Source organism: Canis lupus, chromosome 27, assembly GCF_048164855.1.
Source record: "Canis lupus baileyi chromosome 27, mCanLup2.hap1, whole genome shotgun sequence".
NCBI classification, from domain to species: Eukaryota; Metazoa; Chordata; class Mammalia; order Carnivora; family Canidae; genus Canis; species Canis lupus.
Genome location: NC_132864.1, coordinates 11,092,339 through 11,111,411, shown reverse-complemented (window position 1 = coordinate 11,111,411; position 19,073 = coordinate 11,092,339). Strand labels below are relative to the sequence as shown.

The window sequence follows — 19,073 nt, the reverse complement described above, 5'->3', positions numbered from 1 at the left end:
CTACTCTGGGTCCAGAATTCTTGTCCTGTAGCCCATGATAAGAAGGATTTGGGTGCAGAAGGGGATGGAGCTCCCAGCCCTGATCTTCCAGGGTTAGGACAATCTCCTGGTTTCTCTCCAAGGGTGGAATTTAGACATGTTTACCCAAGTCACCAACAAGAAAGGCCAGCTCCAGGAACCAGGGCTGCTCAGAAACTCACTCAATGTCTCTCCCTGGTGAAGTTTACATTCTAGTGGGATGAAACAGACAACAATAAAAATGTTTCCTCTTAGTGGAGGGAAGTCCTAGGTAGCTAAAGTCATAATGGAGTGGGCATGCCCTAATCTAGTAGGACTGGTGCCCTTATAGGAGAGGGAAATTCAGATACAGCCACTCACACAGGAGGAATGCCACATGAAGGTGAAAGCAAGGATCAGGGTGATACTTCTAGAAGCCAAGGAATACTGAAGATTTCAGCAAACCACCAGATCTAAGGGAGAGGCAAGGAACAGATTCTGCTCCCAGGTCTCAGAAGGAACAAGCCATGCCGTGACACCTCAATCTTGGGAGCCTCCAGGATTGGGAGGGAATCACTTTCTGTGCTTAAACCACTTGGTTTTTAATTTATTTTTTTATTGGTGTTCAATTTACTAACATACAGAATAACCCCCAGTGCCCATCACCCATTCACTCCCACCCCCCGCCCTCCTCCCCTTCCAACACCCCTAGTTCGTTTCCCAGAGTTAGCAGTCTTTACGTTCTGTCTCCCTTTCTGATATTTCCCACACATTTCTTCTCCCTTCCCTTATTTTCCCTTTCACTATTATTTATATTCCCCAAATGAATGAGAACATATAATGTTAAACCACTTGGTTTGTGGTGCTTTGTTACTGCAGCCCTAGCACATGAATTCATGTCCCTGCTTTGTCCCTGTGCTCTCTTGGGAATGCTGGTCTGCGGCTGAACTCTTCATGGTCAACTGGCTGGCTGGTTCCAAGGAGTCTTCTCCTCCATGTCTCAGGATTTCCCCAGGAGAAGACACTGTTCCCAAGTTCACTCTGCCATCTGCGAACTTCTCTTGGGTTTGAGCATGGCTGGCTCATCTGCAGAGGCAGATATGTGCAGGTGAATAATTCTGATGCATACAGTATTTGGGGACTCATGCCACACACTCATGCCAGTAGGTATTTGAGGAAAAGCATCAGTGGAGGAGGGAAAGTCAACACCTTCAGTGCAATGCAGCTAGCTCTGCCATGGAGGAAGCACAGGTGGGGAGGGCAGCCCTGCCCGCGCCCCCCCGCCCCCTGCTTTGGATTCACTTCCCCTGGGCTGCTTGAGGTGCCGTCAGCATTCTGGGGCTGGCAGACCAGATCTGAAATTGTGATGCGACATGAGACTGACACAAGCCAGTTACTTAAAACAAAAAGAATGGACATGTGGGTTTTTTCCACCTTTTGGCTATTTTGGATAGTGCTGGTTTGAACATGTAAGTTTTTGTTTGAACACATGTTTTCAGTTCTTTTGGGTATATACCTAGGAGCAGAGTTACTGGCTTACGTGGTCATTCTGCGTACAACTTATTGAGGAGCTGCCAGACTGTTTACCACGGTGGCAGGCCCATTTATTTTCCCGCTAGCAGTGTATGAGGGCTCTAATTTCTCCAAGTCCTTGGATAGCAAAAGAGAATGTATGTCTTTCCATACAATGGGGTATGATTCAGCCATGAAGAGGAAGGAAGTGCTGACACCTGCCAGAACCTGGATGCATCTTGCATGCGTGATGCACACTGAGAGAAACCAGACACAAAATACTACCTAGTGTATGGTTCTGTTTACGTGGAGTGTCCCTCGTAAGCACATCCACACAGATAGTGGATAAGTGCTTGCCAGGAGCTGGGGGGAGGTGTGTGTGAGGAATGACTGCTACTGAGTCTGGGGTTCCTCGTTAGTCTGAGGAGAAAGTTCTGGAAGTAGGTGGTGTGATATTTGCACACCTTGGTGAGTGTGCTCAATGCCGATGAGCTGTATGCTTTAAAATGATAAATTTTATGGTATGTGCATTTACATAATAAAAAACAACAACAACAAAGAGATCTTTTCTCTGCAAAAGTCACCTATAATGTACTTTCTGGCCCACGTAAGAGATATTCAAAGGCTGTTTCTGACATGTAATTTTTTTTTAAAGATTTTATTTATTTATTCAGAGAGAGAGAGACAGAGACAGAGACACAGGCAGAGGGAGAAGCAGGCTCCATGTAGGGAGCCCGACGTGGGACTCGATCCTGGGACTCCAGTATCACACCCCGGGCTGCGGGCGGCGCTAAGCCACTGCGCCACCTGGGCTGCCCTGACATATAATTTTTAACCTCTCTGTGGTCCTTTTCATAAATCCTTACATAAGGATGAACTCCACTCAGTGAGAGTTCCTAAGAATTAAACACATTTTGAAGAATTCGAAGCTAATGATATCAGAGCTTGCGGTTCCCGTGGGCAGGCGCTATATCGGGGAAGACACTGACAAGGTTTTGTGGAGATTAACAACAGCTCCCTGTTCAATCTCAGAGAGAGGTGACTCTTAAACCAAGGAGCTAAAACATCCGCTACGGAGGAACAAGCAAAACTGGGGACAGATGAAGCGGGGCTCTGCTGTGCGTGCAGGTGTGTGGCCGAAGCCTTGAAGCAGTAGCTGGCTCCCTCCTCTCTATGCAGACCTTTCCCTCCTTTTCTGTCTGTAACTCACGAGTGGTTTCAAGCATACCTTAAAATCTAGAGAATATTGTAACAGATATCTATCTATTTACCACATGATCTTGTCCCCGTGCTATTTTTTCCCTATGTGGCTGCAGAGCTTAAGAAAACAAAAGAAAAACAAACCAATAAGACTCTCCCTGTTGCTTTCTCCCTCTGCCCTCCTGAGAGCTAATCACTCTCCTGAGTTACATGTGCATCCCTTTTATGGATGCTTATGTAATTTTACCCCATAGGTAACTGCTGTGATTGGGATGTTTGTATCCCGTCCCAAATCCACGTATTGAAATCCTAACCTCAAGATGATGGCAGTAGGGTGCCTTTGGGAGGAGTTGAGGTCATGAGGGTGGAGCCCCCATGCATGGGATCAGGGCCCTTAATCAAAGAGACCCTAGGGAGTTTGCTTGTCCTTCTACCACATGAGGACACAGTGCAAAGCTGCCATCTATGAGCCGGCAGGTGGGCCCTCAGCAGATACAGAATCTGTGGGCACCCTGATCTTAGATTTCCAGCCTCCAGAACCATGAAAGATAAATTTCTGCCGTGTATGAGCCACCCAGTCTGTGATCTTTAGTTATAGCAGCAGTGTAAGACAGAGAACTTTCCATAGATACGGTGTTGTGTTTTCAAACTTCATATAAATGGTATAGTGCTACAGGAATCATTTTATAACTTGCCTTTTTTGCTCAGCATGACATTTCCTGAATTAAACCCTGTAGATGCATGTAGCTGTGGGTCTTTCTCCCCCTGCTGTATAGTATTCCGCAATATAGATATTCCATAATTTATTGACTTATTCTTCTGTTGATGAATAGCTGTTATTTGAACTTCTTCTCTTACTGATCTCAGTACCCACTGTTATATGTGCTGTATTCAAGATTTGCACTAGGTCTCCTGGGATAGTGGTTTTTCATTTGGGGGTGAGGGTGGTGGTTTGCAACCCATTCAGGGTCATGACAAGCATTAAAAAAGGAAATTGAATAGACAAGCACAGACTAGAAGGCATCAGAGTCCATAGCAGGTAATAAGGGAAATACTTCATGAAACTTCAGTGTCCCTTTCGTGTCTGATTTTTTGAGTTGCTGTCCCAAATCTATTGTTTCCTGGAGGCTGGAGTGAAAATACACAGTGCCCAAGCTTCAGGGTCTCTATACAGCAGTGGGGATGTAGCATGCTTGGGTACATGCATCTTCAGCTTTTTACCTGTTGGCACATTGGTCTCCAAAGTAGCTGCACCAATTGATAAGTTGTGTTTGAGGTTAGAAGTCTTCTTAACTTCCTGAGAGGAGAAGATTTTTCCAGAAGCTAGCTCTTGAATGTTTTATTTCGGGTTGATAATTCTTCTGGCTTGATAATATGGATCTGTTGGTGGTGGTTTGTCAGAGAAACGCTCATCTTAAAGACACACCATTTAATTTCCCTGCTGTCAAGAGGCAGAATTAAGTTATTCCTCTTTTTAAAAGAATGATTTAAGTAGGAAATAATGAATGCAAAATGCTGTAGTTAAACATCAGCAGATATGCTGATGGATGGGTTGTCACTTGGGTCTTGCTATAAAGGGAAAGAAAATGATATTTAATCATTTTCAAAAAATAAAAACAGCGATGATGAATTTGATGCATTTGGACGCTGAGTGACTCATTAGGGTACATCATTATTTTCCAGTTAATAAAGGAACCTCACATCTCCCCCGTGATTAAACCCTTGCTAAGCAAAGAAGTCTTTGTTTCTGAGAGCAGGCTAGGTCTCCTGAACTATGTGAACGTAGGAGCTCTGGCTGCCTGGCGCTGGGCCAGTGAACCTCTCAAATCCAGGTGGCAAATTGGTAGTCCAAGTTTGACCTGCTGGGTGTTTTTCTGATTTTGTTGTTGTTTTTTTTTTCCTTCAATTTGGGCCAATGCTAAAAGAATTGGGAGGTTTGACTAGAAATACACATTTCAGGCACCTCTGGAGAAACTGCAGGTCTGGATGGATGGATCTGGCTGATACTGAATGGCTACAGTCTCCCGGAGCTTACTGGTGGCTCAGTTTAGAAGGGGTCCCCACTGGCTCATTTGCCACAGTCCCCTCTGCTCCCTGCTATCCCCTCAAACCCAGTAAAACTTCTCAACCCAATTTCAATGTGTGTGTGTGTGTGTGTGTGTGTGTGTGTGTGTGTATGGTTCCCCTCCCCACCAAGCAACAGTCCAACCCCAGCATGGCATCCTGTAGTCCGATCTCTGCTGTTTCTGTCTACCTGTCCATTGGTGATTGATTCCATCTCCAGCCTCTCCTCTCTCCTGGGTGCTCAGGAGGGTGGGACTGAGTCCCTGGAACTAGCAGCCCCCATCTTCAGGTGTGTTCCCCAAATCACCTCATTAATAAGAGAAAAGAAACCTTTGTTGCTCTCTTAGCTTAGGAAATTCCAAGGTGTTAGGAGCTCTGTGCCAGGAATGAGACAAAAACCAAATACATATAGGCATCCCCCGTACCCACAGTTTCAGTTACCCATGGTCAGCCATGGTCCAGAAGCAGGTGATCCTCCTGACCTATTGTCACAATGCCTGTGTCATTCAACTCCCTCCATTGCCTTTTATCATCTCACATCATCACAAGAGGAAGGAGGAAGAGTACAGTACAATATTCTGAGAGCAGGAGAGAGTGTACATCCACATAACAGTATATTGCTATGATTGTTCTATTTCATTATTGTTGTTGATCTCTTACTGTGCTTAATTTATAAGTTAAACTTTATCATGCATGTGTGTGTATGGGAGAAAGCTTAGTGCACATAGGGTTCGGTACTGTTGGGGTTGCGGGCATCCACTGGGGGTCCTGGAATGTAACACCCACGGACAAGGAGGGGACTCCTGTATTTCTTGCTATAAATCACAATGTCACACTGGGGTTGGCTCTTTGTTGGCAATTCCCCATTAAGTGCACAGTTGTGTTTTCTTTTAGGAAAGAAGTATTTCTTGATATCACTACTTATTAACTATGTGACCTTGAGCAAGTTCTTTAAACTCCCGCCTTCATCTCCTCAACTTTTAATTAATTAATTAATTAATTTATTTATTTTTAAAGATTTATTTATTCATTTATGATAGAGAGAGAGAGAGAGAGAGAGAGAGAGGCAGAGACACAGGAGGAGGGAGAAGCAGGCTCCATGCTGGGAGCCCGATGCGGGACTCGACCCCGGGACTCCAGGATCGTGCCCTGGGCCAAGGGCAGGCGCCAAACTGCTGAGCCACCCAGGGATCCCCTCCTCAACTTTAAAATAAGGACAATTTCGGTTTTTACCCGATAGGGGTGCTAGGGGATTAAACTCTTTGATCCATATAATATGCTTACCCTTGAGCATGGCACCTGGTAAGTGACCTGTAAGTATTGCCTGAATTAATATTACTAGTATCCACTTCTGTATCAAGAGAGGGAGATGCGTTTCAAGATGAATGGAAAACATATTCCTTTGTAACAAAGCAAATTATTCCTATACGATTAATCTGGAAGCAAAACATTTCCATGTTCAAAGAGACAGTGTTAAAACTCCCACTGGAAATAAGCCTTAGTGTCTCTGTGATAAATACACAGAAAAGGTGTATGATGAAAAATGTAATGAACCAGTAATAAGGTTTTAACAGTGTTTCTTTCTAAATGCAAGAGTCGAGTATTGCTTTTGTGAACCACGCAGGGTATGACCTGCTCTCACTCTGTCACTGGAGGAGGGGACAGGTTCATCTCTTAAGGCGTCTGAGACCCCACATGTCCTAACCCTGCACTGGACTGCAGTCCTGGGTGATCTGGGAAGAATTCCTCAAATCCAGGGGAAGGACTCAACTCTGATCCTGCTTTTTCAGCAGGAAGCTAGGTTCTGGGGAGCCTTCTCCATCTGATGACACCCTCCATCTGAACCCCTTCTGTAAAGTGGAATTCTCCTGCAGGCTCACCAGGGGGATTGCAGGGCACAAAGTATAAAGAGCAACCCAAACTTTGCAAACATTCTCTTAGTAGTTTCTTCTTGCTCAGAAATTCACCCTGAAGACTTGAATCCAAATGCAATGTTTTTGAAAATCTTTTTTCTGCCTAAAACTCCTGGTCTTCGGGTACCTGAGTGGCTTGGTGGTTGAGTGTCTGCCTTCGGCTCAGGTGGTGATCCTGGGGTCCTGGAATTGAGTCCCGCATCGGGCTCCCTGCAGGGAGCCTGCTTCTCCCTCTGCCTGTGTCTCTGCCTCTCTGTGTCTTTTATGAATGAATGAATGAATGAATCAATCTTTAAAAAAAAAAACAAAAAACCCATGGTTTTCACCCAAAACACACACACTCAGGTGAACGAAAATGGATTTCAAGGTACATTTTATTTTCCTCCCTAGAAAGTCTTTTGGATTCCACTGTCACTTGTTTTGAAGGCAGCAGCTCTGCCAGAGGACTAGACCATGTCTGATTGAGGAGTGGAAAGGAGAGGAGGTGGATACTCAGGAGAGAAGGCTGCTGTGAAATCTGTTGTCCGCGCTCTGACTGCCTCTGGGCGGGGAGCTTGGAGATCTGATGGGGAAACTGGTCAGGTGAACCTCATGCCAGCCAGTGCTGGGTTGGGGATATTTTTGTGATTTGCCTGCATTCCTCTCCAGGGAGGTAAATACCATATCATTAAAAATTATGTGGTCAGATTTGGGTGGTTCCTAGCCATGTGACCTCAGACGAGCGACTCAATCCCTCCATCCCTCTGTTTCTCATCCGTGACATGGGCAAGAGCAAAACCTGCAGGTTTGCTGCGGGAACTAAAGGAGATAGTTCAGCTCAGGTGTTTTAGTGCAGTGCTGGGGACAGGAAGCCCTCAGTAAATGATCTCCGCAAGAGAAAGATTGTGGGGTGCCTGAGGGTCTCAGTCAGTTAAGCATCTGATCCTTGGTTTCAGTTCAGGTCATGATCTCAGTCAGGGTCATGGGATCGAGCCCCTGAGTTGAGCTTCCTGCCCAGTATGGAGTCTGCTGGAGGTTCTTTCCCTCTTCTTCTGCTCCTCCCCTGTTTACTCCCTCTCAAATGAATGAATGAATAAATAAATGAAATCTTAAAAAAAAAAAAGAGGAGAAAAAAGATGTCCTGACTAGGAGCAAGGACCAAGTGCCCCATAAGGATGCTACCCCACTTGAGCGGAGACCACAGGAGCGGTGTTTCTCTGTGGCTCCTTTGATCATAATGTGTGAAATCTTAATCTATCCTTAAGTGGAGTTGAGTTTTGGACACAGAAATACATATCTCTGTATGACATCTACAGAAATTAACTTAAGTTTTGACGAATGTTGATGGGGCCAAGCAAAGATGATCCGGGGGTCAGAATTGGCCCCTGGTCTCCGGGTGCCAACTCTCAGGCACTAGCTAGTCCCTCTGAGGGGTAAGAAAGTAGGCCAAGCGATGGGTATGACTCCCGTTTCCCTTATCCTGGGATACAAGCAGATTTCACTTGTTTTTTTTTTTTAAGATTTTATTTTTTTATTTGAGAGAGAGAGAGAGAGCTGGAGAGAGAGTGAGCAGAGGGGAGGAGGAGAGGGAGAAGCAGACTTCCCACTGGAGATGCGGGGCTTGATCCCAGGACCCCGAGATCATGACCTGAGCCAAAGGCAGACACGTAACCAACTGAGCCCCCCAGGTGCCCCCAGATTGTGACTTATGATGCCGATCAACACCTCACGCGGCAGGGGACCGTTCTGGCTGAGAAGTCCCGAAGGGAACCCGAGCCTGAGCAGCATTCCAGGGAGCTGTGTCTGCCTTGGGTGATGCTCCCCGAGCTCCTGCTACTATGTTCCTTCTTCAAGGTAGAGCGTGGGCCTCTGCTGGCTTTCCAGGGAAACCTGGCTGGAGCAGAGGCCCAGGTGTGCGGCGGACGGTGGAGCCCGAGCTCCGGGAGATGCCCGCCGTGTCCAGCCGGTGGGGAGGAGGGGCCGGTCGTGCCGGTCCCCCGCCAGGCCTCCCTGGCTGCAGACTTCGTGCGGCGCGGTGCGGGGAGGGGTGCAGGCGCCCTCTCCCTCCGCGGCCTCCAGTGGAGCCAGGGAGCTCCCTGAGGATGGAGCCGGGCCCTGGGGTGAGCTGCTCCGTGACCCCACAGCATCCCCGGAAAGACCGGTAAGTGGCAGTTCTGGGACCCCTGCCGGGAAGAACCGCCTGGATTCTCTGCTTCAGGAGAGTCTCAGCGAGCTGAGTAAGGATCATTGCTGCGGATATTTTCCCCTGTGTTCTCGGTAACAGTTCTTAAGATAGAAAGTGAAGTTATCTTAAATTGAAATGGAAACATTATAATTAAACATTTACAACCAAAGCAGATTTATAGCTATGGTGGTTACATTTTTCATTGTCAGCAGATGCCACTGAAGCTAAATAACCCATTGAAATTGTGAGAAAAAATATTTTTTTAAACGTCTGTTAACAATGGTAGTCTTTATTCTATTTGTTTTCGCTGGTGCCTTAGTGACAATAAAATAGAAGGCAGCCGTGCACCGTGAAATTGAGCTGAATTGGGAAGGGCAAGGCTGCTGAAGTTTATTTTCTTCCCCCGTGGTAATTTATTATAGTTGCCTGCACAGTGGTTGGGAAACATGTATCTATTCGGGGTGGCTGCTGGATTGAAGGAGGTGTCATTTTTTTATTCCCATTTCTCTTATCTTTCTTAAAGATGAGGATAGGTCATTGTCCTCATTTGCATACAGGACTTGGTGTCCGTAACAGGATAAAACGGCCCTAATTATTGGAATGACATCTCACTTTATATGTGCTTCTAGTTTGTGGGGTGCATTCTTCTTTACTTTGGTCTGTGTAATTTTAAAAATAATGCAAGGTCATTGTCCAAAATTGAAAAACAGAAAATGTAAAGAGCTGCTATTAAGGTATTTTTAAAGTTCCACTCAGTGCTCTCTCTGAATTGATTACATTCTGTATAAACAATTTTCTCTCCTGCTTTTTGTTTCTTGGCTTTGTATTTTATCATAGGCATTTGCAAATGTAATGGCAAACTTTTTGTAGACCTTTAAATAGTTCCTCAGTATTTCCTCATGTGGATGTTATGTAATTTCCTTAGTGGGGCCAGCTAGGTTGTTTCAAATATTGTGTTGCTCTAAATAATGCTTGAATCTTCGTCTTTTTGGTTATTTCCTTAGGTGCATTTCCAGAAGCCATGGTACTGGCTATTGACATTTTTAAAGACTTATCACACACTTTGGGAAATTGCTTCTCAGGGAGGTATAAGTTAATACCTGTGATGGTCAGTTTTGTGCTCTAACTTGGTGAGGCTGTAGTCCCCAATTATTCAATCAAACAGGAACGTAGGTATTCCTCTGAGGTAGATGTGATGAAAGTTCATAATCAATTGACTGAAAGGAAAACAGATTATCTTAGATAAAATGTGGTGGGCCTGGTCCAGTCAGTTGAAGTACTTTTACGAGCAGAACTGAAGTCTCCCACAGGCAAGAAGAAATCCTGCCTGTGGACGGCAGCTTCAGTTCCTGACTGACATGGTCCAGCCTGTGTTTCCTGAAGCCTTGCCCTTTAAGTTTTATTTTATTTTTAAAAATATTTTATTTATTTGAGAGAGAGAGAGAGAGAGAGCACAGCAGGCAGAGGGAGAGGGACAAGCAGACTCCTCACCAAGCTGAGAGCCCAATGCAGCTCGATCCCGATATCGAGCTCGATCCCGATATTGATCCCGATATCCAGCCCAATGCAGGATCCCGATATCCTGACCTGAGCCAAAGGCTGACACTCCATTGACTAAGCCACCCAGGCACCCCTGCCCAATAGGTTTTAAAGTTGACCAGCCAGCCCCTTGCAGTTGCTTAAGCCATTTCCTTCCAGCATGTCTCTTACTCCTACTGGTTCCCTGGTTGAGCCCTGAGTGATGCACTTTGCCAATAGAAAGTATATCAAGTGCTCCCTCTCAAAGTATTATTATCATATTAACATTTTCACTTATTTAATTAACATAATCTGTATCCCACTGTTTTCTAAATTGTTTTTCTCTCTAATGGGACCAAAGAGCTTTCAGATGCTTATTGATCATTTGTCCTTCTACTTTTGGTAATTGTTGTTTCCCACCTTTGGTTGAGGAGGCCCACTGTGTGTTTGCATCCTCTCCTGCTCTGTCATTTACTAGTGGCTTTGATTGCTTCAGTTTCTTCATTTGTAAGATGGGGTTACAGTACCTCCCTATGCCAGTTATTATTGTTTTTCCTCTCTGCCCGTGGTTCACTTTTCAACACCTGCTCAGAGATCATGGGATGGATGGTAAGCATGTCTCCTTTGCAGTGAGCATGGTTTAAGCTTTGTCAGTAGAGAGTGCAGGAGGAAAGGCGTTCTCCTTAGGCATCTGGGGGTTGCTGTCTTGTGTTCTTCCTGCCACCTTTCGACTGCAGTGGTGCATGTGGAGGACATGGTGTGTCACATACACTAAACATGAACCTGAGCATGCAATCACTCTGTAAGCTCACAGCCTTGGCCTGGCCTGGCCTGGGGACCACTTTGCTGTGGCCTTCCCACGTTGGACACTGTGCACCGCAGGTCTTGTGTCACCCTGCCAGGTGATGGACTCCCAATGCCCCCTGTATGCCCACATGCTAGCCTTGGCCTTCTTGTGCCTAGGAGACCTGACTCCTGTGGCCCCTGGTGTAGACATTTGGCACCCCAGGCTTTGTGCCGCCCTACTGGTGAGTGGGCTCCTGACATGGATCAACTATGTGCCTCCCCACCAGCATCTGTCCTCCTGCAGTGTTCCCTGCTGATCTGGTGACTGTGGGCCAGCTCTGGGCTGAGCAACCTGACTCTATATCCTGGGGCCTGGAACCTTGCTCTCTCTAAGAAAGTCTGCACCTCAGCCTTATGAAGGCCTTCTCCAACCCTTGTCAAGTTGTTTTACTCTCCATCAGCTCTAGGAGATTCTTTTGAGATTTTTAAAAAATTATTATTATATTGATAATTTCTTTCCCATTGTAGTTCATAATTATTTGTATTAAAATTTTCTTATTCAAATTACTGATTGGACCCTGACTGTTACCTTCCATCACAGAATTACTATGAAGATCTATGAAGATTTTATGAGATAATTTTATGTCTGTAAATGGTCAGAGCTCAATGAACTTTAGTTCTTATGACTTTAGGCATTTTCTTACTGATTTCTAGGAGCTATTTATATGTTAAGGATGTGAACTTTATATTTATTTATTTATTTATTTTTAAAATATTTTATTTATTTACTCATGAGAGAGAGACACACACACAGAGGGAGAGAGAAGCAGAGACACAGGCAGAGAGAGAAGCAGGTTCCATGCAGGGAGCCCTACGTGGGACTTGATCCCAGGTCTCCAGGATCACACCCTGGGCTGCAGGCGGCGCTAAACCGCTGTGTAACCAGGGCTGCCCAAGGATGTGAACTGTAAAATAGACCTTTAGAAAGGTAATATAATAAAGTGGCCTGTGGAATATCTAACTAGAAGGTCTGATTTTATATTTATTAAGAAGTAACCAGACTTAAGTGTAACCTTCTAGTAAAAGAAACTTGGATTTGAATTCAGGCTCTAATTTGCAACCTTTGGGAAAATCATTTAGCCTCTTCTGGCCTTTTGTTTCTCACTTGTTAAACAGTGAATACAAAAAATAACTGCCTTATTGGGTTGCTGGGAAGATTACAGAAAAAAATAATACAGCTTCTAGTATATTTTTTCCTACATGGTATGCCCTTCATAAATTACTCCTTCTTTTCCCTTCCCAATTCATGTCATCCAGTTTCACTGGTAATGAAGTGTGTCATTTGCGTTCATAATCAACCTTATGAAGTCATCAATATGGGTGTTATTTTTAATCTAGTTTTACAGATGATTAAAAACAAAGGAATAAAGTCATCGAACCATTTAGCATGGCACAGCCTGTTAGTTGCAAAGAACTATAGTGTTGCATTTGGGACTTAATTTTACCCTACTTAAAATTTACTAAGTTACCCCATAGTCTGTGGATTCTTGGTGACTTGGACCTTTTGTCACTATGAAATTACCCTCTTTATCCTTTTTGTGCTTTTTGTCTTAAAATCTACTTTGATATTAATATTATATCATTTTTCTTCTGGTTACTGTTCACATGGCCTATTTCTCAAACTTTTAACTTCAACCCATATTTAAAATATTTTGATATTTTGATTGGGTCTCTTGTATATTTTCATTTTTTGTTGCTCTGTCCTTGTTTACTATGTGGAATGTTTTGTTCATTAACATTTAACGCAATCCATGATACTATTGTGTTTTAATCCGTGATCTTACTACATGTTTTCTCTTTATCATTCCTGTTCCATATTTTTTTTTCTTTCTTTTGGATTGATTAAGGGAAAGGATAGAATAATAAAAAAGGTTCTCAATTAGCTGTGAATTTGCACACTTTAATTCTTTTGTGGCTACTCTGTAGAATTCAACACATCACATTTGTTTATCAGTAGCTAATATTATTTGGTAATGTTGACATATTTCCAACAACTGCTTATAATACTTAAATTCCATTTATCATGTTCCATAACTGTATTCTATTATTTTTTAAAAGATTTTATTTATTTATTTGAGGTAGAGAGAGAGGGAGAGAGAAGAGAGAGGAAGAGGAGGTTGAGAGAGAGAGAGTGTGAGCTGGGGAGCAGGAAGGGCTGAAGGAGAAGCAGACTCCCCGCTGAGCAGGAAGCCTGTTGTGGCGCTGAATCCCAGGACCTTGGGATCTAGACCTGAACTGAAGGCAGATGCTTAACCAACTGAGCCACCCAGGTGCCATACTATATTCTATTATTGTGTAGATCAATACACTATTAGTGTTATCTTTTTATAGTCAGTATTCACTTATATTACCCACATATTTGCCATTTTCTTTACTTTTTTCCTTGCTTCCTGCATTTCTATTCTATCATCTGGGCTCACCTTTTCTTCTGCTTCCTTCAGCATTTTATTTAGTAGTGTCTGGTATAGGTAAAATGTTACCAGTTTCTGTTGGAATGAAAATGCCTTCCTTCATTTTTGTTGTGGAAGAATATTTTCCCTGATTGTAGAAATCTAAGTTGGCAGTTATTTTCTTTCAACACTTTGAATACATCATTATATTGTCTTCTGGCTTACATTGTTTGTGTTGAAAAGTTATTGTCAGTCTAACTAGTTTTACTTTCAAGGTAATAATCTTTCTTCTTTCTGTGTCTGCTTTTTAAAAAAGTAAAAAAAATTCTTGAGGTATAATTTGAACGCAATGAAACACACCCGTTTTAAATGTAGGTTTTGATGAGTTTTGACAAATGCATTCCCTTACTAATCAGTACCACTAGCAGGATATATGATATTGCCATGACAACTGATGGTTTCCCTGTGCATTACCCCAGCCAACCTCCCCCACTCCTGTTCCCAGGCAACCACTGACCTGCTTTCCATCTCTGTAGGTTAGATTGGCCATCTCTAGAGTTTAATATAGATGTAAAGATGGGTCTTTTGCTCAGTATGATGTTTTGAGATTTTTCCATGATGTTGAGTGTGTTAGACTCTGTTTCTTCTCCTTTTTTTCCAGTGGAAGTTTATGGTATAAATACCATTTATTATCTATTTGCCTGTTCATAGACATTTACATTTTTTCAAGTTTCATACTAGTATGAAAAAAACTCGCATGTACATTCATAAACATTCTTTCTGTGGAGATATATTTATATTTCACGTGGTTAAATCCTCAGGATTAGGATTACTGCAGCATATTCTAAGTGCATGTTTAATTTTGTAGAAAACTGCCAAATTGCTTTTCAAAGCAACTATATCATTTATACTTCTTTTATACGTCCTGTAGCAAGGATGCTCCACATCCTTGCCAACATTTGATATTGGCAGCCTTTAATTTTAACCACTCTTGCATGTATATCTTGTATTTCTTTAATGACTAAATATTTTGAGCATCTTTTCTTGTGCTTATTTGGCGTTCATATATCTTCTTTGTTGAAACATTGTTTCAAACCTTTTATCCATGGTGGGGGGGAACCAGGTCAACTGTTTTCTAATCATTACATTGTAAGAGTTGGTTTTATATTTTGGATACTCATCTCTTATTACATACATATTTTGCAAACATTTCCGACTAGTCTGTGCTTTCCTTCTTATTTTCTTCCAATGCCTTTTGAAGAACAAAAGCTCTAGATTTTAATGAAGTATAGCATATCAATTTTTGATTTTATGGGTCATGATCTTTACATCCTATCAATTTTTTGCCCTACCTGAAGTCATAAGGATTTTGTACCACATTTCCTTATATGGGTTTTATAGTACAGCTTTAATGATTAGGCCTAGAATTAATTAGAGTTTATTTTTGCAAATGGCCAGAAATAAGGGTCCAGGTTATGTTCTTTTTTCTCTTCTTTTCTTTGTTCTCTCTTTGTCTATCCTTACTTTTTTCCTTATTTCCTTTTCTTTTTTTTTTTGCCGTTTGTTGAAAAAATTCTTTCCTTGTTGAAGTACCTTAATACCTTTGAGGAACATCAACTGACTATATTTTTTCAAGTCTATTTCTGGACTCCCTATTTGGTGCCATGCTACATGTCTATTTGTCCATATTAATTTAATTATCTTGAATCCAGATAATATAAGCTCTTCAATTTCATCTTCTGTTTCTTTTTTTTTTTTTTTTAATTTTATTTATTTATTCATGAGAGACACAGAGAGAGAGAGGCAGAGACACAGGCAGAGGGAGAAGCAGGCCCCATGCAGGGAGCCCCACGTGGGACTCCATCCCGGGTCTCCAGGATCACACCCTGGGCTGCAGGCGGCGCTAAACTGCTGTGCCACCGGGGCTGCCCTCATCTTCTGTTTCAAAATTGTTCTACTATTCAAAGTCTTTTGTATTTCAATATATGTTTTGGAATTAGTTTATCAAGTTTTACAAAAAAAGCCTGCTGGGATTTTTGACTGAAATTATTTTGAATCCATCAATTTGGAGGAGAAGTAACATACATTTTAATAATATTTATTAAGTGTTATGTTCTATGAATAGGTTACTGCTATCAATTTATTTAGGTCTTATATACATATATCTTTTCTCAGCAATGTTTTATAATTTTTAGCATGCAGCTATTGCAAATATTTTGTTGCATTTATTCTGAAGTATTTTTAATGCTCCTCCTGCAAATGGTACTCTTGTTTAAAATTCTAATTTAAAAATGCAATTTTTTATACTGATGTTATATTCTGTGATTTTACTAATCTGTTGTTCTAATAACTCTTTTGATAGTTTTCATAAAACTTGCTATATAGATCGCCATCAGTTATGCCTCCTCTTATTAAAGGCAGTTTACTACCTCTTCTCTATTTTGAGTACTTATTATTTCTTTTTCTTACCTTATTATTGAGAACACCAGTACAATGTTGTATAGAAGTGGTGATGTTGGACAACCTTCCCTTCTTCCTGGTCTTATGGAGAAAGCATTCACTCTAAACCATTAAATATATGTTACCTGTACTTTTTTTGGCATATGTGTGGATGTATTTTATGAGATTGAGGGAGTTTTTGTTCTATTTCTACTTTGCTGAGAGGATATATTGTATTGAATTATGTCAAACTTTATTTCTGCTTTTGTTGAAGTCATCATACATTTCTTTTAAACTTATTACTAATGTGAAGTACACTGATTTTCATATGTGAAATCAGAGAGAGGGGGAGAGAGAGAGAATACACATGTTCAAAGGTGAACAAGCAACAATGTCAATGAAATATGGGATAAAATGTTAATAGGCAAATCTGGGTGTTCTTCATAATATTCTTATTCTTGAAACTTTCTATAAGTTTAAAATTATTTCCAAATAAAATGTTAAAATGTTTTTAAAAATCTAAGACTGTGCCTGAGAACTGCAGTATCACATTTCCCTGTGGGTATGTGTTTATAGTCTATTCTTTTGAATATTCATATTTTGACAGTTCATATTTCCTTGTCTCCCTGTGTGTCTGGTTATTTTTCATTATATACCAGGCATTGTGTTTTTGGAACTGTTCATGGAAATTATTGGAGTCTTTAGTTGAAGTTACCTTTCTTCAAGAGGGTTTATGTTTGCTTTTGCAGGTACCTAGGAGCACAAGCATTCTGGGATAACAGAGAAAACTTGGATCATCTTGATACACTTTCAGGAACTGACATGATTTGAAATAAAACTGAGTGGCAGCCCATTTTTGGCTCACTTCCATTCCCATGATATGGCCCTGGGTGTTCCCAAACAAATTTAAGTGTCTGTATTTTCTAGGTTTCTGCCACTTTGTGGTCTCTGGACTTCATTATATGTCTGTAGCCCTGTGAGGTGTCAAAAGGTATTATCCCCTCAGCTTCCCTGAGCCATGTCTAGGCTCATCTCCCTTGGCCTCTGTCATTTCCTGCATTCTGGTTCAGTAGTTTCTCATGTTTATGTTTCTTTACCTTTTTGGCGTCCCTCAGTAAACCACCCTTATATTTCAATCAGGTTTTCTTGTTGTCCTTGGTAGGGTTGCTGATTGGGATTATCCAGGCAACCATTTCTGAAAGCAGTGGTTTCCCATCTTGATTGTTTTACTGCTGTAAGAGAGTCCATGACAGGGATAGATTACGGCTTATTTAACCATTCCTGCATCAGTGGACCTTTAATTTGTTTACAAACTTACTGTTTCCAAAAATGTGGGTTAATTGTGTTTGTACATGTCTCTTGTGAACTTTTTAAAGTGCTTTTCTAGAAAAGGTTCCAGGAAATTAAATACCAAGTAATGGGGTTTGTATATTTTGAAGCAGCCAGTTGTTTTCCAAAATGGCTATACTAATCAATATCCTATGAGCAACGTGTGAGAGTTTTCATTTCCCTGCATTCTTTTCAGTACTCAATATTATAAAATCTTTTAAATGTAATTGGTTTGGTGAGTGACAATAATATCTTCTTTTTTTGACAATAATATCTTTTTTCCTGATTTTTATTTCAGTGACTGCTAGCCATGTCAAACATCTTTTCATATATTTATTGGCCATTTGCACTTCCTTTTCTGTGAAACCCCTTTTCATTTTATTTGGCTGTGGGCTTATATTTATTGATTTATAGGTGTCCATTATGTATTTTGGATATTAGCTCTTTACTTATATACCAGATATTGTCCCAAATTTGTCACATCCATTTAGTTTTTATGGAGTCTTTTGTCTTATGTATGTTTAAAATTTTATGGTAACCGTGCTATTAATCTTATGTTCTATGACTACACTATATCTTGCTCACTAAAATCTTAAACTTTGTATCCTATAATTTTCCTAACAATCCTGGTTTGTTTTTGTGTTTTTGCATGTCAGTGACTTATAATCCAACATTAAACATTTTTTGTTGTTCATTCATATATTTTGAGTTCTTGCTGCTTGCATTTTACTTTCAGATTTCATGGTATCACTTTTAAATTAAGAGCATTTGGTGACCTTTTCATAGACTATAAAAGTTGTTGCTTCTTCTCAGCACACACTTTTTTCTAGTTTTGTTTTGTTTTGTTTTTTTCCTAATGATGACAGTAAACTTTAGCATGAAATGTGCAGAAACCTGGATCGAACATCAGGGGAAAACAGATCAGAATTTTGGTTGCCAACCAGCTTTCTATGTATCTGTCTAGGCACAAACATTTTGTCCCTTTGAGCCTCAGTTTCCTCTGTCTCAAAATGAGAGAATTAATCTGCAAACTCCAAATTCTTTTCCGGTTCTCATATTTTTATAATTCTATCTTGATGAAATTTAATCTTTTAAAAGATTGGTATTGGTGTTGCTTAAGACTTTTGACCTGAAAGTAAATTATGCATTGAAAACCAGGGGCAGAAAAAACATTGAAAACCTTCTCTCGCAGAGTTATTTCCCAAATGTCATATACGGTATATTAGTCTGTTTAGAGACCTTCCATTAAACAACGTAAAGGATGGGTGACCAAATACACTTGGAAAATACTTCTTATTTCTTACTGTGCTCATAATCTACTCTTGAAGATTCCAAATGCACATTCACTTCATAAAGTCTGCCAGTTCATGAGGGCAGGTGACTGTCACCGAACCCCAAAGAAGGCAGGAGTTCTCAGCTCGGGTGTGCCAGCCCCACTTGTCTCTGTGCCACAGCCAATCACGCTGCCCTTTTAGGTTGTCCCTGTCTTGTTAATTACTGTTTGGGCAGCTGGTCCTAATCCCCTACCCCAGGAACAGGGCCAGGCCCAACAGAAGACATCTCTTGTCTTTGCTGAATCTACCATTGTTTTGCTTTTGCACATGGCTCTGAAGAGCTGAATGAAGCTTTCAAGTAGAGCTCATTTGAACAGAGATTTTTGGGTCCTAGCTTAGACCCACCTATGCTGATGGTTCCCTGTTG

General features: G+C 41.5%; 1 protein-coding gene across 3 annotated transcripts in view; it reads left to right on the top strand.

Annotated features, from left to right (window-relative positions):
• TMEM132B (transmembrane protein 132B) overlaps window positions 1-19,073 on the top strand; it is a 371,275-nt gene that overhangs the window by 208,322 nt on the left and 143,880 nt on the right. The gene's annotated exons all lie outside the window — the stretch shown is intronic.